At 41.1% G+C, this 23,291-nt stretch overlaps 1 protein-coding gene and 1 non-coding gene across 7 annotated transcripts in view; both read right to left on the bottom strand.

The window, feature by feature from the left end:
• The window catches only part of PRUNE2 (prune homolog 2 with BCH domain), a 233,525-nt gene that overhangs the window by 119,343 nt on the left and 90,891 nt on the right, over positions 1–23,291 (bottom strand). The gene's annotated exons all lie outside the window — the stretch shown is intronic.
• On the bottom strand, positions 3,968–4,040 carry TRNAT-AGU (transfer RNA threonine (anticodon AGU)). Its single transcript has one exon. It is a non-coding gene; the product is annotated as a tRNA-Thr (tRNA).

Here is a 23,291-nt window from a genome sequence, read left to right on the forward strand (position 1 = left end):
TGTTTAGCTTTCTAAACTTGGCCAAACCAATGTTTTTCTTTGCCTCAGTCTCCTCACCTATAAACCGAAGAGGTCAGACAAGATGGTCTCTAAGATCCATCTCTCTCCATGGTCTCTAAGGTCTTTAGACTCCTTGACCCACGGCCTGTTCTTTAGAAGTTTTAGATGTCAGAATAAATATACCAAGGTAAGCACAGTGTCATTCCTGGTTTTTACAAATTAGCTCTAAGCAGAGTTGAAAGTTTCAGGGGATACCATATGCTCACTCTCCAGGCAAAGCCGATCTGCATGAGATTAATGCCAGTACTGAGTGGATGGCTGTGTGCTTTGTGGGGAGAATATATTACTAATGGTCACTGAAGGAAAAGGAGTCAACTCTCTCTTTCCTTGTGAGCGCTTCCCTTTTTGTCTTTAAGGACACTCAGTTTTCTTTTTTAAAAATAACACATGTATCATTAGATTCTTCATCTAAACCATTTAACATTCTATTTCTCTCTGCCAACTTCTGCTTCTTGGACAACTGGATCACGGTCACAGACAATGCCTCTTCGCACCCATTTCTTTTGGAAATCTTGCTTTCATACACTTGGTTCAGGCCCTGTGTACATGCTCTCTCGTTTCATCTTGTACCACTTGCCCCCGCTCTCTGAGGGCCAATTACACTGGCCTTCTTGCTCTTGAAAATGTCAATCTTGTTCCTGCTTTGAGGCCTTTGGATTTGCCACTTTTCAGCCTAAAATATCCTATCCCTAGCTCTTTACCTGTTTGGCTTCTTCTGGTCATACAGGGAGTTCAAATATCTCTTCTTCTGTGAGGTCTTCCTGCCCAAAGTACTACCTAATCCAATCTAAAGTACTGTCCTCCACCCCCACCTTACCACTGTCACTCTCAGCACACACACGCACGCACACACACACACACACACACACACACACACAATCGGTATTCGAAATTATCTTATTTTCCTTACTTATTATATATGGTCTACCACCACCTCCCCAAGGAGAAGGTAAGCTCCATGAAGTCATAGCCTCAGCTGTCTTATTCCCTGCTGTATCCCCCAGTCTCTAGGATGGTGTCTCACACATACTTAGTGATGGATGAGTATCTGCTGAACAAACGCATTGACTCTCACCTCTGCTGAAACCACTGACTATAGTCACCGATGGCCCGCTCAGAGACAATGGCTTTTCTTTTTATTTTCCATTTCTGAGTTGCCCTTGACCTCACTGATCACCTCTTTTTAAAAAAAAACAAAAACAAAAAAACTACTTTCCAGAACCTTAGCTTCTATGACAGCATGACAACCCTCTTGATATCCTTTCCCTGCTTCCTTTGCTGACTTTTCTTCTTTCTCCTCTCCTAATGTGGGGCATCTTAGACACATGGCTTTCTCTATATGTATTATACCCTCCCTCCTGAGTCTTTAAATGAATCCAGTCTGCCCAGCACAATCCTACCAGTGGTTTAAAAGTTTAGCTAATGGAAGTAGCCATTAGCTCCTGTATTCATTCAGTCCACAGTCCCATGTATCCCTCAATTCCACTGTTTGCTATTCTTATCATCCCAGGCTTTCCAGTCCTCTTGGTTCTTCACTTAGGCTCCAGAAAGATCAAAAGGGGCTGGAGGTGGTGATGAATTGTATAGTCACATTTTTCTGACTCTCTGCATTTTCTTCCATGATTTGGAAATTGGTCTCCGGCTACACGCATCACAGTGGGTTGGAGGTGGTCCCATCTCCTTCCAGCCCCTCCAGCCCCACCCTAGCTAGCCCGGCACTGCTGCCTGAAGAGGAGGACCCCACAGGTATGGTCTTCTTCTCCAGAGAGCTATTCGCCCTCTAGAGGAGTGTCTCTATCTGGAGTATCTGGAGTGTCTCCAGATAGAGTTGCTATCTCCAGCCAGCACTTTTCATTTTCTCTCAGGTCTCTTATCTTTGGCTTATAAAGAAAGTTGAAGTCATCTCATGAAAGACTCAATTCAGAAAAAGAATCTTTAACTCACTTCACCCTACTCCGACCACTTCCTTTGAATGTCTCATCAACCAAGTAATTTGGATCTCCCTATGATTTAATCATAAATCATTGGACATTGTGTGTTGCCAGACTCTACATGAATTGTATGCTACATATTTTTTAAAAAGAACTTGTAAATTTTTACTTTGAATAATTTCTACCACCTCAAACATTTTACTTTATCAATAATTTTAATTATAGAAATAATACATCCCTGTTTTAATAAGTCAAATCCTCTAAAGCTATTAAATATGCATTATTTATTCAAGCATTCAATAAAGATTAATTGAAGTCTTATTATGCACTGGGCACTCTTTAGGAGTGAGACTAAAGAAGTGAACAAAGTCCCAACTCACAGGAGCTCATGTGCTAGCCAGAGACAGACACAAACAGGAACGAGGTCACATCAGGATAAGTTCAATGAAGAGAAGTAAGATGGATTCAGGGGATGGATTACTGGGCAGCAGAGTGGGAATGGTTATTTTAAATAGAATGTTCAAGGATGGTTTTCAGGTAACACTGAATACAGTCCTGAATGGCTGTAAAATCTATACAACAAAAACGGCTTGTGGTCAATCCCATTTAAAAAATTTTTGCTAAATGTTCATTCAGCAATTGATTTTTAGAAAATTCAGTGAAAACTGGAAATGGGGAAAACCAAACCTAAATGTCATTTTGGCTGAAGACTAGACCAGAAGATCTGCTAATGCATTCTGCTTTTATTTCCAACCATTTCCCCAGAAAGGAGCCACCATACTACTTGTACTGCCCATGAAGACCACAGACCACTCAAATGTGGTTTGCAGACCATATGCTGAGTAAGGAAGAAAAAGCCACTCCAGTTTATTCCATTAAATGGCAGCACGAATGCTCACTTTGTGACAGAGGACAAGACGAACAGCACACCACTCAGTGGGTTTGCTGAGATGCTCCCACTATACTGACACCAAATCCAAAGCAACGTTGCAGAGAACTGGTCACAGAGGACAGAGTACTTAGTGCAACACAATCTGCCTTTAAACCCACAAATCCTTGAACTCCACTCCAGGCTTTACTTTAGATCAGGGAGTTAACTGGGAAAGGCCTCCGAAGACAAAGACAAACAGCCTCTGCTCCCTGGCTGCTGAAGGAAAGAGGTTTTTCTTTTGTTGTTTGTTGTTTTCACCCTATCCTGGCACCAAAAGGCAGTGCTTCTCCTTTGCAGACACCAGTGCCCACTACAGACAGAAGTTACAATGTCGCCACAGCTTCTGAGCTACTGATATGGAGGGGCTCTGAGAGGTGGACACTTCAGTTCTATATTCGCAATCATTTTGTCAAAAATATTTATTTTAACTTTTTTTTTAAATTACGATAGTCATTTTTGGCTCTGCAGCCACCCCAAAACATAGATTGATGCTACCCAGTCACTTGTTTTTGTTCATACATGTATTGAAACTCTGGGAGCTATTTGTCTCCAAGCTCTAGCAAACTCTTAAAGGAAAACCAAAGACTGCCTCTGTGGCTTTGCAAAAGTCTCCCCCCATCTCCATACCCCACACCCCAGGAAGGCTAACCACAACCCCCAGGAAGGCTAACCACAACTTTTGACAATGTAAATTATCGATAGGCAACACACACATGGATTTCAGCACCTAGGTGACCTCACAAAAGGTGAGAAGCACAACCAGGTCACTTTTTGCTCTTTTCTGTTAACTGGAAAAGTTCACATTTGCTCCAAAGCCTTCTTTTTTTGCTTTGGAGAAAAGGGACAATTTATATTAAGAAACAAAAATCAAAGCAAATAAACAATACAATTTCTTAAACTGGAATTTATTACCTGAGAGCCCACCACTTCTCCTACTTTTTCTTACTTTACTTTATTTTTTAAAGAAATGAGTATTTTATTTAAAAAAATTTTTTTTTGCGTGGGGAACGTAATTAGGTTTTTTAAATTAATTAATTAATTTTTATGGAGGTACTGGGGATTGAACCCAGGACCTCATGCATACTAAGCACATACTCTACCACTGAGCTATACTCTCCCCCTCTACTTCTTCTTACTTTATTCACACATATTGTCCCTTCACACATATTGTCCCCAAGTTAATTTTACTTTACCAAAATGGACTCTTCCTATCACTGTTGAAATTCATCCAGCTCGAGGAAAAACTTGAAATCAGTACATGCACTGATTGAGAAAGAATGAAATAGACAGCCCACCATACCCCCAACCCTTCTCTATTGAAAAATTAGAAAGCTTTGGAAACCCTGGGAGGATACCAGGATGGAAAAGTTGATCTATGTTGGACAGTCTATTCTTTGTTCATGTTATCTGGCTTTCTAACTGTCATACATTCACCCCACAGTCACACCACATATGAACTAATATTCTAAATAAATGTGTGCAGTAATAATGTTGGAAACTTTTCTTGCTTGTTCCTGTGTTACAGCTGGTTGATAAAGGGAATTTAACAACAGGAAACTTACTTAGGAGACCTCATGTGTTAATTAATTATGGTAGAAATAACCCCACAGAAAGAAGGTGCAAAGAAATTGATGGAATAAAGCATGTTGAGAAATGGGAGTAACAGTTTAGAAGACAGCAGAGAGATTTTAAGTCTGCAGGGCTAGGAAAGGACAGGTATTTTTAAACTTACTTGGACTGTTTCAAATAACAACTGGATTTTCTATTTGACAATTTGGGCAGAGTAGAGGGAAAGGAATAGGCTCACTTCTCTAAACCAGAGAGAAGTTATGATTTTTTGAAAGTTAAAAATGTAGGGACCAGGTGGGATCTAGAGCCTTTGGGAAGTAAAGAGGATGCAGATTTTAGGGGCAGAAGAACGTTAGTTCAAATTCTATTACCAGCTGTAAATAACTTTTTGTCCCTGAGCCTCAATTTCCTCATCTGTAGAATGGGAACACTCCACTGTCTACTCCACAGAGAGGTTGTAAGAAACGGAGATAATTTATGTCAAGTTCTTGGCATACTGTGATCACTCAGTGAATCATAAAAACAAAACATCAGTCCCCCAGTAGAAGAAAAGTCTCTCTGTCACTTGCCAAACTGAGCTGAGTAGGATTAGAAAGAAAATCAAGTATACATGGGGGGAAAACCAGCCTTGTTCACTGAACGCCCGTGTGAAAGACCGAAGGATGAAAGAGAAAAGTCTTCTGGTCTTGGGGCTGTAGATGAGAACACCCAGCTGGCATGCATCTCTTTGAAATGACAAAGAGGGAGAACACTACTGTTGTACTTTGTCATTTCAAAAAGAATTTTCTTCCTCTACCCATATTTCAGGTATGGAAGGACTATTACTTCTTTACATTTGCCAGACAACTCTGAAGTTTTCTTGAGTGTAAACTTGGGTACATCAGCCCATTTCAGCCACGTCCTTCTGGGTCTTACATCTTCTGGAAAATGCACAGGGACTGCTCCCTTGGTCTGAAGGCCAGTGACACAGCTTCATTTCTGATATGTATCCTCTTGGTCTTGGCCAGTCCAACACCCGGTCCAACCACTTCTACTGTCCCTGCCGTTGCTCTCCCAGTCCTGTGACCTCTGCTCCCAGGGAACACCCCTAGTCCTAAACTCTCTTGTTTCCTGTCAATGAATTTGAATCAGTTTTCCAGGTTACAGATTTCTGGAGGAGCCAGGAATAAGAATACTGACTTGACTTGGGAATATCCATTCTTCATGACTATGAAAGCCACCTTCCAGTTTTCCAGAGGAATCAACTCATGAGAAAAAATGAATTCAGTACATACAGATGAAATTTGGATTCAGTGAAATATCTAGGGCTGTTTATAAGAAGCACAATAGTATAAATCATCAGAATGGACTCATAAGGATTCCCTTCCAAACTTGCAGAAGTTTAGTCCTGGTGACTGGCCAAAATTACTAGGATTTTCATTTTCCTGGTCATTGTTCTGATGTTCTTTTAAAAGCAACAGACTGAGAACTCCCTGAAAAATCAACACACTATGATGACTGAATATAATTCCCTGCTGTAATCAAACACAACCAACAGTTATCAAAATATAAATTTTAACACCAGCACATGGGAGTTAACAAAAAAGTGATACTAATTTTAACCAGCAAGTCAGATTTTCATTTTTCCTCTACTCTTTTCAAATACCTATAATTTCTACATGGCTCACAGATTTTTTTCACATATAAAGTTCTCATGTTTCTCATTCTCTTGCTAATCAATGATTAAGTCATTCAAATGATGAAAAGACTTAAGTGACGCCCTGGATTATCTCTCAGCTAACACTGGAATGTATTACACAGCATATCTACATGAGGGTCATCTATCCTTTCTTTGAATGTCCCTAATAATAGAGACCTCACTTTCTTATAAGGAAACCAGCATAATTCATTATATTTTTAGGTGGTTCTAGTGGTGTAAAAGGACTTCCAAGAACTGAGTCAAAACCTGTGATTCTGGGACTTTGTACACAAAGTCTATGTGCTGGGTCTAGTTTTCTTGTCCAGAGTAAAGTTTTCCATTTCTATGAAACAGTTTTTTGAATGTTTAAAGAATTATCAAGCCTTCCCTTGAATTCCCTTTCTCCTTGTCATCACACACATTGAAAAAGGGCCTGAATCTTTCTCCTACTGAGCTGAGATTCTTGTGACTTCTAGACTCTTCTTGGGTCAGGTGCCCACATCTGCCACTGCACTGCTGTCCAGCTAACTTCCTGGAGGGCCCTGATCTTTCTTCACTGGCCAATGGCCCTTGAAGTTGTATATTGCTGAGAGATGAAGGGGAGTGGGGAGGAGACAAGTGGGAGGTGGGCAGAGAACAAACAGGGAGAAATGCAGTGACCAGAGCATCTGGGACTGCAAGGGGCAAAGGGCCAGGGGAAGTATTCAGGGAGTTCCCCCTGTGAAGTGGGAGAGGAGGCCAACCTCAGTTTTAGTAGAGAGGCTTTTTCACACCGCCCTGCCCCTGACACTGGGGAAAGGACGTGTCTACTGAGAGACAGTGTGATGAGCGCAGAAATGACAAGAAGGCAGAAAAATGCAGAGGGCCATCAAAGCAGGCAGGAGACCCCTGGTCCCTGCACCTGAGCCTTGCGCACCAGGCACTGTGCGGTGGTGTCCACAATGCGGAGCTCTGAGCCCCGCCCACAGAAGGCACTCAATACAGCTGGCTGACTGGCTGAAGAAGTCGATTTCAAGTGCAGGGACTCCTTCCCTCCTTCCCAAACCTATTCATTTATTCAGTTCAACAAATACTTGTTGAGCCCTTTCTTTGCGCAAGGCATTCTTTTAGACGTTGATGATACAGCAGTGAGCCAAACAGGCAAAACTCCCTGACCTCGTGAAACTTACACTTCAATGTTTGGGAGACACAACAGCCAGCTGGTATGTCATATATCAACTGTGATAAGGGCAGTGCAGACAAAGAATCATCAAAGTCATCGATAGATTATAATCTTTAGATAGATTGATTATAGATTAAAAAATCTATAAATAGAGCTATTGGGAGGAGGAGGAGTATAGCTTACAAAAGTGCTCAGGGAAGCATTCACTGTTAGTTGACATTTGAGCAGAGAACTAAAATAAGTTTACTGAGCTAACTATGACAATATCTGAGGGAACAGTGTTTTGGTCAAAGGGGAACAGCCGGTACAGAGTCCCTGAGGGAAAAACATGCTTGTCATGTTCCAGGAACAGTAAAGAAGTCAGTATGTCTATAAGGTTGGGGGGAGGGTGGTGCATTGGGAGAAAGTCATTGTAGACGAGATTAGAAGGGACCAGATCATGTACTTGCATCCAAGGGTTCCTAACTCCCACTGCATGTTAGAGTCACCCTAAGGAGCTTTTAAAAAACACCAATGACTGAAAACAACAACAACAAAAAACACCAATGACTGGGTTCCAGCCCAGATCAATTAAATCATAATCTCTGGAGTTAGATGAGAATATAATGTTGCCAAGTTTCCTAGGTGAGTCAAGGCTGAGGACCACCACTGTAGGCACTGTTGGTGCCTTTGAACAGAGGGCTGACCTGATCCAACCTCTTCTAGAGACAGCCAGCATTCTCTTAAGGCAGAGATGCAGTCTTTCATCCCAGGAAGATCCTGGACAACAAATTCACCAAATTAACTGACTGACGTGGATGATTTTTTCTTAAATTCTTAAAGGCTAATTGTTTCTGGTTTGAGGTAAGAGATGATTAAAGGGGAAGGTGCTGGATGCCTGATGGTGAAAGGAAGAGGCCCCTAAATTGGAGCAAAATTGGAATAATGGTCAGAGGTGGGGAACATCAGCTTGGAGCAAGCTTCGTGGCGAAGTGGTTTGATGAGGACTTGGGGTTGCACAGGGCTGGGTCTGAGGCTCAGCCAATGTTTACCGGCTGTGGGAACTTGGATGATCATTTCTTACCTCTGAGCCTCAGGTTTCTCATCCAGAAAGTGGGATAATAACATGATCTGCTTCTTTGGGTAATTAGAAGGATGAATTGACTTATTTATTGTATGTGCTTAGAACAATGCCTGGCTTAGCATATATGCTGGAGAATTAAGAAATGGCATACAAAGTCAAATTAAAGAGATGTCAGATGTTACTATTATTATTATCAGCTTTCACAGCTTTGACATGGCCTGAATGTTCCTCAAGTGAGCCTCAACAAATTGAATTGTTAACGAAGGCATTTCTAGTTCTGGGCAAAGACCAGACATCACAGCTGAACACCTTTTCCTTCCCAGTTGACTTCTTGAGCTTTCTAGCTAAATCACAAGTTATTTTCAATGGAAGAAGTTTGACTATTTCTTCGATGATTCCTTCTCGCTTTTGAAGGCACTATTTTACATGATTAAAATTTTGAAAAGCTTGAGAAGAACAGGTGTCAATAAAAATATAAAATCAATGTAGAGTAAAATATTATGGATGGGCAATCCTCACATTCACAGGAAATACTTTAGAATATGTACAAGACAATTAAATGCACAAGAGGTAAAGTAAAAAGCTTAGCTATTATTTTTTGAAGTATCTTAATATTCCCTGAGTTATTTGGTAAATAATTGAAAAATAGGAGTTGCTTCTGTGTAATCCAATCTGCAGGATTAAGGTTCTTTGGGAGAAAGACTGAGACCTCCAAATGTATAGTCTGCTTCCAAAAAAAACAAGGTTCTGTTTTGAGTTACATCAAAGCTCTTCTTCAAGACAGATAATCTGCTGTACATCTTTTCTTATGGAACAGCCTTTTATGGAAAATATCAGCTGTCAACATCTAGCCACTTTAGCTCTCAAAAATGCTTCACCTCAAGAGAAACTTTCAGATTTTCATATATATTCCAGTGGAAGGAAAGTGTTGTGGTTTGGAGTTTGTAAGGTCTTTATTCAACATAAACCAATAGGTAAAGAAATAGCTATGACAGGAATCTGAAACATTGTCCCTGGTGCTCATAAATACTCACTGTATTGTCTGAAATGACTTATCTCAGTCCTGACTGTGGGCTCAGATTTACTGTACAGTTCATCAACTTCTCAGCATGATGGATAATGAATGTTTCATTTACATCGCTAATTGCCAAGCCATGGTTCCTGCAACCTTTAACCCGTATGCTTTATCCCATTATCACCATATGTCAATATAATTGCATTTAACATTCCAAATGATAAACTTTCTTCTATCCAGAGAAATATTTTTCACAAAGAAATCATGTGAGGGCCACTGATAAAATACAGGTTTATTACAGGAATGGACAAGGACTAAACCGGAATAATAGGTAGATTCTCATAACTAGTAAAATCCATCTTTGGACAAGGACTGTTGATTTCATAGCTAGGAAAAATGATGGTATTTTCTTAAGGAATTATCTTTGTTAGCTTTTAATTCAACAAACGCATAAAAAGAGATTCCCCAAGTGGTGCAATTAAATCTTCAAGCCTAGGTAATATTCCTCTGCTCCGAATCTTTTGAAACTAGTTAGTAACTACATGATCCAATTATATTTTCTATCTTTATTTGGTTATCAGCCAGTTAAGTAATCCCCTACCATGATCATTCATTCAGACTTGAACACATTTTCAGAGAAGAGTAAAAAATATCAAATATCAAAAATCCTAAACTGGAAGAAAAGTTGTGAGACCGATTTGTCTGGCCACCTGTATTCAAGATTCATTTAAAACCAAAAAGCAAGATAAGGCTAAAAGAAAGATGAGTTTTTTAGGCTTGGGCATCACGAGATGTCTGTCAGTGGGTTTGCCCAGGGCCACACAGACTGCCCTGCAAAGCTGGGCCATGCTTGCCACCTTGACCTCCAGTGTTTCCCGTCTCAGCAAATGATCCAGTACATCCATCAGCATACCTGGGAATTATCTGTGACGCTTTTTCTCCCTGTTCACCATGGTCAGCCCATCAACAAATCCTTAGTTATAATTCAAAATTAAACTTAAATTTGTCTACTACAGCTCCACTGCTCCCCTCCCCTGGCAATCCCACTTCAGGTCAATGTCACCTCTCCCCTGGTCAGCCATGGAAGCCTCTGTGCCATCTCTTCATTTGTGTCCTTACCTCCTTCCCATCAGTTCTTTGCCACATCCCTACCCTCCTTAGCATCTTCCAGTAGCTTTCTTAGGATAAAATCCCATCAATCCAGTGTTTACTGTGGCCTGTGAAGCCTTGCGTGATCTGACTTGACCACCTCTCCGGCCAGACCACGCCCCCTCCTCCCACACTCACCACCATCCATTCAGTTCCTAATGGACATTCTGCTTGCTGGTCTCTGAATGTGCCAATCTATTTCCCATTTCAGAGCCTTCGCCCTGCTATTCCCTTTGCCTGTAATGCCCTTACCGCTAAACCTCTCCTACTCTGGGTACCCTTGATTTGTAAGCTTAAAAACTACTTCTTCAACGAAGCTTTACACAACCTCCACATCTAATGTAAATTAGGTTATATTATTCTCACATTTTCTCATAACAGCACCCTATGCTTTTCTTTACAGCACAGAAATTAGCTTGCAATATATATTTATCTTGTGGTTATTTTTGAAATATCTAGCTCTCCCACTAAAGTGAAAGCACCACAAAAACTGCGTGTATTTTCTCTCTTTCTGTCCCTGGTGTGTAGCCACAGCATATTGAACAGAGGAAGGAGTTAGTTAAAATGTCTTGCTTGGTGCTTCACCTTTCACTCTACTGGACCCTAACTCCCTATAACTAAAGGGTACTGCAAAGAAGATGGAGATGCTGGAGTCAGGATATGGGTAGGTAAGATTAATGAGAGACACAGAGACATAGAAATCATTGGATAAGCTCAAATGGACTTTAGGCTCCTTCGAGGAGAAGTGACACAGAAGACCTTCCAGAAAGGGGAAGAATGAGTGAAAGAATGCCTTTCCTGGGAGGAGCATTCAGCATTTTTGATAATTTTAGAGAGGCACTCCAGTGGAGTGGTTAAAACCATGAACTCTGGAGCCAGATTCTGCCTCTTCATATTTAGACGACCTTGGGAAAGTTTCTGTTCTTTCTGTGCTTCATCCTCTTTATTTGAAAAATGGACATAATGACAGTACTTCTCCCCACAGTTGTTTATGAGGATGAACTGAGTTAATTTTTGTAAAATCCAGAAGAGTGCCTGCCATGTGTTAAGGTCTATATACGTATGTTCAGTAAAAATAAAATTTTGGAATTACAAGCACTACCGCTTGGTTTGGAGATGCTTCCTTGGGTACTACTGCTTTACATCCTAATGAATGACAGCACATACACTCAGTGTCTCAGCAAACATCAAGGTCAATAAGCAAAGAACTAGTCCACTTGAGTCTCAGTGGTGATGTGGTTCTAGATCACCACCGACTGCCATTTCTCTGATTAGTCAGTGCACCAAAGACTACCGGATGTCTTGAAGGCTGGGATGAGTTATATGGCAGAATGAGGACCAGATAGGAAGCCAGAAGTCATAGCTTTTAACCACGGTCCTGCTATTACCTAGCTGTGTGACCTCGGCAGATGACCGAGGTCTCAGGTTGCTGTCTGTGAAACAAGGACCTTGAATTAGACACTCTCAGTGTCTCTCTTAGCCTCTCAAATTATGTGTCATATTTCTTTAACTTCTTTTAAAATGCCTAAACAGTGCATATAGAAACTATTGTGTGATTGAACAGAAAGGCACAGAGCCAGAAGCAAAGGAGACACTTAACAAACATCCACTGTAACTGATTTTGCATTTTTTAACCAGAAATCCTGTGACCTGTGGGATCTGTGGCGGGGAGCTCAGGAGAATGGCACGTGTGGAGGGCCTGGCATGCGCCAGGCACTTGGAAAGGAGCTTTACAAAGTTAATTTCACTAGTTCCCGTCACCAGCCCAAGGAGACAGGTAATACGTTAAAATGACTAATAATCAACAATGTAGATCAAAATCTGAAAGATAAGCAAATGTTCACATCAAACACAGATTCAAATCTAATAATTTTATGTCCACTTCAACAAATATTTATGTCAGTTATCATAAATTGAAAAGAAAGATAACACTTATGTCTTAGGAGATTGTGAATTTAGCAAATTACAAGATGTAGAATGTTTTTTCCAGAAAAGATAAATCATCTGTAAGTATAGAGGCAATGTCATTAAAAGACAGAGAAATCATACAATTCTAAAACAATAAAACTAAAGCTAAGTTAAAGCTAATAAGATTCAATTTGTCAACACTTATTTGTCTCAAATAATAAAGATTTATGGAAGATCTAGTATATTTTAGGAGGCACTGTGGGAGTGGGAGTAATGTTCTATGTGCTCCGTGAAGACACAGGGAGAGAGCCTGCGAGGCCCAGAGGCCTGCAACATCATGTATCGTTCCCAGTGAAAGTTCAGGGTGTGCTGACATCTGTCATTTGCCACCTTCAATGGTGGCCTGCGTTTCCAGCGGGAAAATTAGAGGGGCTGGTGACTCTACCGACCGAGGCCACACATCTGGTGCAGCTGAGATGACTGATGTCACTGGAAACGGCAAGATGAAAACGTAACATCTGAAGAGTGAGATGATATTGCACTTTTTCAGCTCCTTTAAATACCCCAACTCACAAACACAACACACAGCACAGAAACTGCTACTTTATAAAGCGACACTGAGCACCTGGTTTCCTCCTCAGACGTTCTTAATGGCCTTGACTTCCTCTGCTCATTTCTTTCCTTCCTAGTCATTGGCCTCCCAGAATTTACTGCCCATTCTTTGTTCCCTGGTTCCTGTGGTCTGTCTGGCCCTCTTGGATTTATCCACACAGAGCCTGGGGTCCTTACCTTGGCTCAGGCCCTGTCCCTGTGGATTCGCTCTTTATCCTCCCGGATCTCAGGGAGAGCTGCCCTGCCACCATCCTGGCACAGCAACAGCCTATGCCTGGTCTTCGCTTATGGAGAAACCTGAGAACATCAACTGATGTGCTCCTTAAAGGGTAAACAAGAAAACAGGTCCTGGTATGGCTGTCTCTTTGAAAATGACTCAGGATTTGAAATGCAGTCACTAAGTGAGCATTATCAATGAGAGAAACAGACAAGAAAACCCTGATGGATTCTCACGACACATAGCAAACCAAATGGAATACTGTGTTGACAGTGAGGTGGACAAGCAGGGGAGGGGATAACCACAGGTCAGAGGGTCAGGATTCTGGCCCTGCCACCTAAACTGTGTGTCCATGACTAAGCCATTTCCTATTTCCTCGCCTCCATTTCCTAACCTGAAAAATAAAGTCATTGGAGCAGGTGGCCTCTAAGGTTCCTTCTGGTCCCAATGTTCTCCGTAAATCTTGTCACGTTAATGGTTAATGTTTGGTTCCCAGGTCTGTACTGTGGCCTTTTTTACATTGGTAGAATAAAATTTTCTATTTGGCTTGAAGACCAAATATGTTCATGTTGCTGACCATTATTTTGTTGACTGTGTTTCCTGAAGCAGAATACTGGCCCAAGGCACTGATAAACAGTCTGTCACGAGTCTCAGGACCTTCCCAGGGCTATATGCAACAGCACATAGCATGATGATTACAGAGTGAATTGTCTTAGCACCAGCATCCTAAGTGCCTTTGTCCACACGGAAACTCATTTTTCACTTTTGCACCCATTTTCAAGAGCTCAAGATGTCATTTCATTTACTAGCCCACCAGATCAACCCTTTTTACCTGGAAGAATTCAGTGCTACCTGCAGCTGTGAGAATTTAATTACCTATTCTATCTTCCATAGCCTTATGCAAACGTTTTTAGTTTTAAATAACCACTGCTGGAACTGGAACAATCCTGAGGGACACTGTTGGTATTTTACAATCCAAAGATGATTGAGTTCTTTATCCCCCCTTGTTTCCTTCTAGCATAAAGTTTAAATGATTAGCCTCACACTAAGGCTCTCCATGACCTCTCCTCTCCATCCCTTTAGCCTCATTTGTCATCACCACCACCCCCTCCCATGTGCTTAAACAAAATCTCTCTAATTTTTAATTCTCCAGGCATGTCAGTCATACTCCAGGCATGTCAGTTATTCTCTCTGCCCAAGAGGCTTTCCTCACCTCCTAAATCTTGAATGATGTCATGTTTAATAAATAGAATATCTTACCTCCCACAAAAGAGAAACACTTATAGGATTCATTTTCCCATGAGATAGTAAATGCTGAAAGTATTCACTTGATTACAAAAGGTTTAGGTACATTTATGGGATGCAAGAACCATAGGGGGAACGTTGTAGGGGCATGCCCCTAAGCTTGCGGTGTGGGACAAAGACAGAAACCCTTACATTATCCTGTATAATACACATCATTCCTCTCTCCATCCATATTCCTCCAAGGGTAAAAGAGACATGGAGAAAGGAAGAAAAAGGAGAGGCACAGAGAGAAAGAGAACAGACCACGGGTTGCAGAGCATGCCCTGACAAACCAGGATGGCCAACTACAACGTTCTGCGATTCCCTGTACCTCTGGGTGAGCTGAACATTTGCTTTTACAAGATCAAACAAGCTTTTCACAGAATCAATGTGGTGCTAATCCCCAAAGGTAACCTCGATCCATTTCATTCTATACAGAGTGCTCTCCAGAAACTCAGCCAATCCCGCTGGCCATTCATCTCAACTTTGAGATGTCTTTATCCCCCCAGTTAATTGGGAGAAACAGGGCACTCTCATGAGCTACTGCTGAGGTTCCCTCCTGGCAATAAAGCATTTACAAAGAGCTACTCAGGCTCGCTGTTAAGAGCGGTGTGGCGGCTGCATGCACGTCAGAGCGTGCCTCTCTCTCTTTGACCCATTATTGCAGACTTAAAAACAAGCATGTTTTCAAATGGTGCTATGAGCTGCCAATGATGTATCACCATCATATCTCATTATTCTCCACTAAATGTGATAATAATGTGATCTGTTAACATAAAAAAAGTTTGACTTCACAAAAGCAGCTGGAAATGGACAACCACAATATGCATAAATCTAACTCCTACCATCGGCTACACACTGCTTGACACATATTGTTGGAAGCACCTCGCATTTGCGAGTTCTCTTAAGCAAAATACTTGCATTAGGTCTCAGCTGGGGCTGTGCATCAGGCAGTTTGGAGGAATATTCAATTCTCAGCGGAAGCCAGAATTTGAATCCTCTCATCTTTTAGAAATCATTTACTAGGTCTGAAGAGGATTCAGGCAGCTCAGGTGCTTCCACAGATATCTCTGAACTCCCATCCCTCTTTGTTCATTGATGGTCCAATGAATAAATGTTATCTTTGAACTGATGCTCTTAGGGAATAATAATAATAAAAAAAAAAGAACTCTAAATTTTACCGACAGCAGAGAACAAAAAATATTAGAGTTAAGCTCATATTGGTCAAAAGAAACAAGGGTACAAAGGACTTTGTTTCTACGAGCCACAGTCAACAGCAGGGCCCAAACAGGGATCTCAGCCGATTGGCTCTATGTCATGAGTTTAATTCTCCCCATACTGGTACCAGCGTCTAACCAGCTCTGGCTTCTTTTCTTGACATACATTAACTTCTAGCCTTTGCTTCCATGTCTTTATCTTTACTCCTAACACATGACTGACCAACCCTCTCTTCAGTCTGTCCCTTGGTCCTTCTCCCCAGGAACAACAATTACTCTCAACTCTTGAGTTCTATCCTTACCGCTAACCTGAACGCCCAGACACATGTTGGGTCTATTGCTTTAGAGGAACTTTAGGTATTTAAAACTCAAAACATGCCAAATCAAACTCATTATCTTCCTCTCTTTCTTTTGCCTCCTAGACTTGCTCCTCCCTTTATTACTGATTGTGCTTAACAGGATGATCCTCAAAGGAGTCATGCAAATTCGCAACCCAGGGGCTCCTTGTGGTACCTGTGTGCAAGGTCTGAGGGCAGAGAGAGTCACAAAAGCCTTGATGATCCATTACACCATTTGGATAGAGGGGATGACTCCTGGGCCTTCACAATCATCAGAGGCCAGACCTCCCTGCCTCCAAAAGCCCTCCCACCCTCCATACCAAGGAGTCACAGAATTTGCCACATCTGAGAATTCTAATTAGGAACTCACACTATTTATCCATCCCATCAATTTCTTAAGCTTGCTGAAAATTTCTTTTTCTGAAGTCCTAATTCCAAATGACTCTTTTTTTTTAGTATGTGATGTGATATTTTAATTTAATTAAATCTAATTTTTATTGAAGCATAGTTGATTTACAATGTTAGTTTCAGGTGTACGGGAAAGCGAGTCAGTTATACGTATACATACATATATATTTTTTCTTTTCAGATTCTTTTCCATTATATGTTATTACAAGAAACTGAATGTAGTTCCCTGTGCTATACAGTAGGTCCTTGTTGTTTATCCATTTTATATATAGTAATGTGCATCTGTTAATCCCAAACTCCTAGTTTATCCTTCCCTCGCCCTTTCCCCTTTGGTAATCATGGTTTGTTTTCTATGTCCCTGAGTCCATTTTTGGTTTGTAAATAGAATTTGTATCTTTTTTTTTTTTAAGATTCCACATATGTGATATCATACGGCACCAAATGACTCTAAGAGCATTCTGGCACACGATATCACTTTAATTCTCTGTTACAGCTTTTCTTATTCTTGTATCACTGAAGTGTTTTTTATTCTCTTTATTTTATTGCTAGATTACGTTGTGATATTACTTATGATTTTATTCTCTTAAGTATCAGTTTATTCAATGTATAAATTTGTCCTTATTGCTGACTTTTAAAAATTTAGTCATTTGCCACGTTTATTATTATCTTTTTGGTATGTATTTCACTTTTCATTCTTATTAATTTCTGTTTATTTCCTTTTTGAGGTAGAAAATTCTGCCTATTTCACACTTTCATCCCTTTTTATTCATAGCGAAAGATTTCTTTGGTTCAGATCTTCTAGCCTGTTTATGCCAACAACCTCTGCTACGCATCCATGGTCACTAGTCTCTCCTGCAGTCCAGTCTCCAACTGTCCAAATCTAGCAACGTGGTACCCAACAGCCTTTACAGCCCAGCTTCTCCTTAGCTATTCACCTCAGATGGCATTTCCACTTTCTTACTGTAAAAAATTAATCAACAGAAACCTCAGTTAGAGTTGGGAGACCAAGGGAGAGCTCTTGCATCTTGTGATGATAGCAGAGCCCAACAAGAAGCAGAAAGACTCCCCATCTTTCCTGGCAAGGACTCGGCCAATGAACAGCCATCGATTCTTTATTTACTGTAGCCCTCCCAACTTCCTTTTCCTCTCCATAAAAGCCTTCTCCTTTCCTTGCCACAAGGGAACTTGCACGTGGCTTGCCATGATTGCAGCCCCCAAGCTGCAATTCTTTGCTGATCTGGAATGGACCCATATTTGCTGGAGAAATATCTGGCAGTCTATTTGTTTCAGGTCAACACTCTCTTGCAGCAACACCCAGTCTTGCCATTTCCAGTCACCATGCTTTCTTTTTCACATGCGGTCTTAGAAGAATGTCTGTCTAGGATGTCTTCTGTCCTTTCTTCCACCTGTCTCTTCTTCATCCTTCAAGATTCTTCTATAGAATCATTGCTTCTGAAGCCATCACCAACAACTAAAGTTCTTTGTGCCCTCATCTGATTTTAAAATATTTGTGCAATAGACTATGACAGCTTCAGAACTCACAGTATCCCTTTCTTTGAAAGATTTTTGTCTCCTAAAGGCATAACATTTCCTAAGTAATATTTCCTTAGTTTTACTGAAGGCATAAGAGTTAAAACAGCATGAAGTAATTGATGTTAATTCACTACTCAGATATAGTCCAATCAAAAGAGACACATCTCTTGCCATGGGTAGAGTTAGCACAGGTAAATTGACTATTTTAAAAATATTAAAAACATCTTGTGAATCTGGCTAATAATTATTATACTAGACCCTAAACTCACACTACTCATTTCCCCTTTGTAAACCTTCCCAAGGTGAAGTGGTCAAATGCTTGACTTTAGAGCCAGACTTCCTGGGTTGCAAAACTCCTCTACTGACTAGTCATGTGCCCTTGGGGGTAAAACTCAATTTTTCTTATCTGTGAAATGGGGATGCTGGTGACAATGATGATGACATTGTGTTCTGAGTATTAAGCAAATGCACAGAAAGCACTTAGAGCAGTGCTTGACGCCACTGAAGCACTTGTGATGTGTTAGTTATGACTCTTCCCAATTTGAAGATGGTGACGACCTGAGAAGGGCAACATCTGGTGACTGGAGATTGCAGGGATCACAAACCTTATAAGAAGAAAAGAGCAAAACTCTGATTTGCAAGTACAGAGGAGCCAATAAGCTCTCGGCATGCATTTGGTGCTCAAATAGGCCTGGTTCGTCTTGTTCAACGAATCAGACTCCAAATTGAAGCCTCCGTTTTATTGTTTTTGAATCTCAGGGAAAGATGTGTATATAAGTTTCAAGATGGAGTTAAAACACCTATCCTGTCTTCCTGGGAAGGACAAGCACAAACTCCTAAGAGCCAATTACTCCCAGGGAAGACCTAAGGAAGGGCACAGTGGGAGCTCAAGGCTTCCTCACAACTTCCTTCAGCCTCCATCTTCATATTTTCAGATGGACCATAAATATTTTTACATATCTGTGGAAAATGTTTGGAATGCACAGCTTCAAGAGAGGCCCCTTCTGAGTACACTGCCATCTTGAGCCAATATAAAAATCAGGAAACTTCACCTTCCAAATAATCCTCTCGCTTTGGCGGTTGCTATAGACTAATGTCTGTGTTCCCCTCTCCCCTCCCCTCCCAGAAAAATCCTGTGTTGAAACCTAATCCCTAATGTGACAGTTCTGGATGGTGAGGCCTTTGGGAGATGATTAGGTTATGAGAACAGAGCCCTCATGAATGGGACTATCGTCCTTATAATAGAGACCCCAGAGAGCTCCCTTGCTCCTTGCAATAAACATGATAGTTATTAATCCAAGAGAAGGAGTACAAGTAAAAGTTATAAACGTGCTCTGTAAGAAGGCAGAGGGTTGACAAATGTTTGCCTGGCAGGGTCATCAAATGACTAATAAAAAGGATGAATCTACACCAGCTTAGGTAAGGTGCATCATGCCCATGGAGGGACCATCTTATTAGAGCTGCTAATGGCAACATATACTGTCCAGGGGCTTCCTAGAAGTGACTCAGAATGGTGAATCTCTTACCTCTGATTGAGTTCCATCCAAATAAGAGAAAAATGAAACAAGAGCAGGAACTCTGGGTATTATTTATTTAACCACTATAATAGCAGTTTGAATTAGTTTAGATTTGGAGCTATAGAACTTTTTTACACAAAAATGTATAGAACACATCTACCTTACTAGCCCCCATTCCCACACCCAGCCCTTTATTATTTTTGAAACAAACAAACAAACAAAAAATAATAAAAAAGGCTCAGAGAGACTATTTACAATAGCCAAGACATGGAAGCAACCTAAATGTCCATCAACTGATGATTGGATAAAGAAACTGTGGTAAACATATACAATGGAATACTAGTCAGCCATAAAAAGAATGAAATAATGCCATTTGCGGCAACATGGATAGACCTAGAGATTATGATACTAAGTGAAGTAAGTCAGACAAAGACAAATATTATATGATATCACTTATAAGTGGAATCTAAAAAAAAAAATGCCACAAATGAACTTATTTACAAAACAGAAACAGGCTCACAGATATATAAAACAAATGGCTACCAAAGGGCAAGGTGGGGGGAAGGGTGAGGGGTAAATTAAGACTTTGGGATTAGCAGATACAAACTATTATATACAAAACAGATAAACAACTAGGTCCTACTGTATAGCACAGGGAACTAAATACAGTACCTTGTAATAACCTATAATGAAAAAGAATATATAATATGTGTGTGTATGTGTGTGTGTGTGTGTGTGTGTGTCACTGAATCACTATGTTGTGCACCAGAAACTAATACAACATTATAGATCAACTATACGTCAATTAAAAAAAAAAAAAAGCTCAGAGGGGTTTATTTACATGGTTAACTTAAGTTCACCTAGCTTGGTCATCACAAATCTAGGTCTGGAATTCCAGTCTTTTAGTTTCTACTTCATGGCTCTTTGTTCCATACAACATATACAGAATTTCAGCAAATCTGGGATTACCTCCAGTCTGGTTTTCAGAAAGGAATGGGGCTATAAAGATACTATGAACCTATCCAGGAAGGGCTTGGGCAACCACAGATTTCCTTTGGCTTCTTTAACAATACAATGCTTTGTCTAGAGCCAGGCAAGGTTAAAATTTTTAATTTTAATAAGACTAGCTACTATTTACTGAGCACTGAGTATGCATATGGCACTACTAAGCATTTTACATGCACCAAACCCTCAAAGCAATTCCATGAAGTAGGTCTTTAAATTCGTTTTCCACAGATGAGACACTATGGTTGAGAGAAAATAAATAAATATGTTCATGAAGTGAAAGGCAGAGGCAGGAATTCAGACTCGGGCCATGTGCCTCATCAGCTGGGAGGTGCCCAGAAGCAACATGGTGGTGATGAAGTGCTCAGCCTCCGGGCATGGAAGGCCTGGGCACACATCTTAGTTCCTCCACCGCTTCGTAGCTGAGTAACCCTGAGTAAGTTACATACCCTCTGTAAGCCTCTGACATCTGTCTGCTCCATAAAATGGGATTCCTAAGAGTAATGACCTCATGGAGTGGCCATAAAAATTAGATGGGACAAATCACAGTGAGTTTTAAACAGTGTCTAGAGCATACTCAGTGTTTGCTACATGTTACCAATTATTATTATTATTCCCCAAACGATCGGTATCTTGATTTAGACCTACCAGAAGGAAAAACCTCTCCAATGCTCTTCTGCCAGCCCTGAACAAAGGCAGGCAGGAGAAGGTAACGGACCCCTGCTGCTCTAACATCTGGTCAGGGCTGAGACAACAGACAGGCCATACCTGGGAACAGGAGCTTAACTGAACAACACTGGCCCAGGTGTCTGGTCTCCCGCTGTTGGAGCCTGAGAAGCAGCTCTGGCCAACCTCCACAATGAATTCGTGTAAACTATTATTCAATATAGGACTCAATTATTGGCATCTCAGGCACATACGTGCCCTAAAATCAAGTCTAACTTCTTCTGGATAATATCACCATCACTGGTGCTGGTGTTCAAGGACATCTGCCCCTGTCAAAGCACCGTGACTTTACAGTCACCAAACTGATAAGACCCAGACAACGCTGAGAAGAATCGAAGACTAGACATACACTCCTGCCTTTGGAAAAGGTTCTGCCCTATTTCTGGTCCCTCCAGGGCCATTCTGTAAATTCCATCTTAGCAGGCACCACTGGATCTTGAAACAGCCTGAAGATAAGCCTCAGCCCACAGAGAGTTCATGACTCAACTTGTCTTCGTCTGTGACCCCACCTAATTTTGAGTTGCTGGTGTCCCCTGGCAAAGCCAGGATAAGTTCTTCAGAAGTGATGCAACCATGTTATCGCTACCTTATGGTTTCTTGTAAACAAATCTGGGAGAGAGAGATGGCGTAAGGAAGGACAGAAAGGAAGGACAGACAGCATAAGGAAGGGCAGATGAAGGAAGAAGAAGGACGTGCAAATATTTCGTTCATGTTAAAAATACAGACTTTCACTAATGGCATCCAAATATGGGACTTTTAATGGATCACATGTCCCATTTTCTATAACTGATGGTGAATACATCCCATTAATTCAAAATCTCAGGTGTACATAAAAATCACATATGACTGTGTAATCAAGTAACCAGAAATTGTTTGGTATTGAGTTACTCACTTCTGTCTGGACTCTGACTTTTCATATGGAGAGAAATGCTGAGAATCAGACTCAAACAGACCGACACTGAGATGAGGAGACCACTGTAACACGACTGCAGAATCCGATGAATCAAAGGGAACTTATTGTCTATTCCGACCCTTGACTTCACAGGTGCCTCATTTTGTTTAACCCAGACTCTGATATTTAAATTGTGTATAATTTGGGTAAAAATTCTTTTCTTTACAAAAGATATGTGGTCATTAAAAAAACTTTGCCACATAAATTGATGAATAAAGCATAATACTCTCCTAATAGCGACCCAAGCTACAAATCCTGCCAACTCCAAAAGAATGTTTTAAATAGCCAAGAAGAGGGACTTCAGAAGATGTCATGGAACTGATTGGCTCAAAGATCAAAAATTAGAATATAATTGAATGGTCAGGGCTGTTAAAACAAAACCTCACTATGATGACTCTGCCTGCATCCAGGAGAAGCAGGAGAGGGATGGTGAAAGTGATAGGAAAGAAACAGAGGGGAAAGGATCTGAATGAGGAAAATAATGAAAATTAGGAGGCAGAATTGGAGCTAGCCCAGGAATCAGAGACTGATTCATTCACAGGGAGCCGACTCAATGCAGACACTATGCTAAGGGTTGGGAATTCACAGGAAGAGCGAGAAGAGGAAATTTCCATATTCAAACAGAGTCACAGTCTAGAGGAGGGAGACTGTTAAGCAAACCAGAAGTTTTGCAATAAAGCAATAAACACTCTGATAGAATAATATAAATGGAACTCGGAGAGCAAAGAGGCAGAGCTCCCATTCCTCCTTGAGCCTCTGGGGAGAGGATGCAGGTGCTGAGTCTCCAGGGCTTAGGTGCAGGCGAGAGCAGGAGGAGGCGAAGCGGTGGAGGTGAGTCCCTGCGCAAGCACAGGCAACAAGAGAACGCAGAACCTTCAGCGTCGCCTGCAGGTCATCCGCGTGGTAGGAGTGAAGCACGGGCTTCTTCTGAAGGAGGGTGGAAGATGCAGCGGAAGCAAACTAGAAGCAGGACTCTAATCAGTAGGTGCTGGGGAGGCAAAGAAGGGTTTTGAGCA

The sequence above is a fragment of the Camelus bactrianus genome, chromosome 4 (genome assembly GCF_048773025.1).
Source record: "Camelus bactrianus isolate YW-2024 breed Bactrian camel chromosome 4, ASM4877302v1, whole genome shotgun sequence".
In the NCBI taxonomy this organism is placed as follows: Eukaryota; Metazoa; Chordata; class Mammalia; order Artiodactyla; family Camelidae; genus Camelus; species Camelus bactrianus.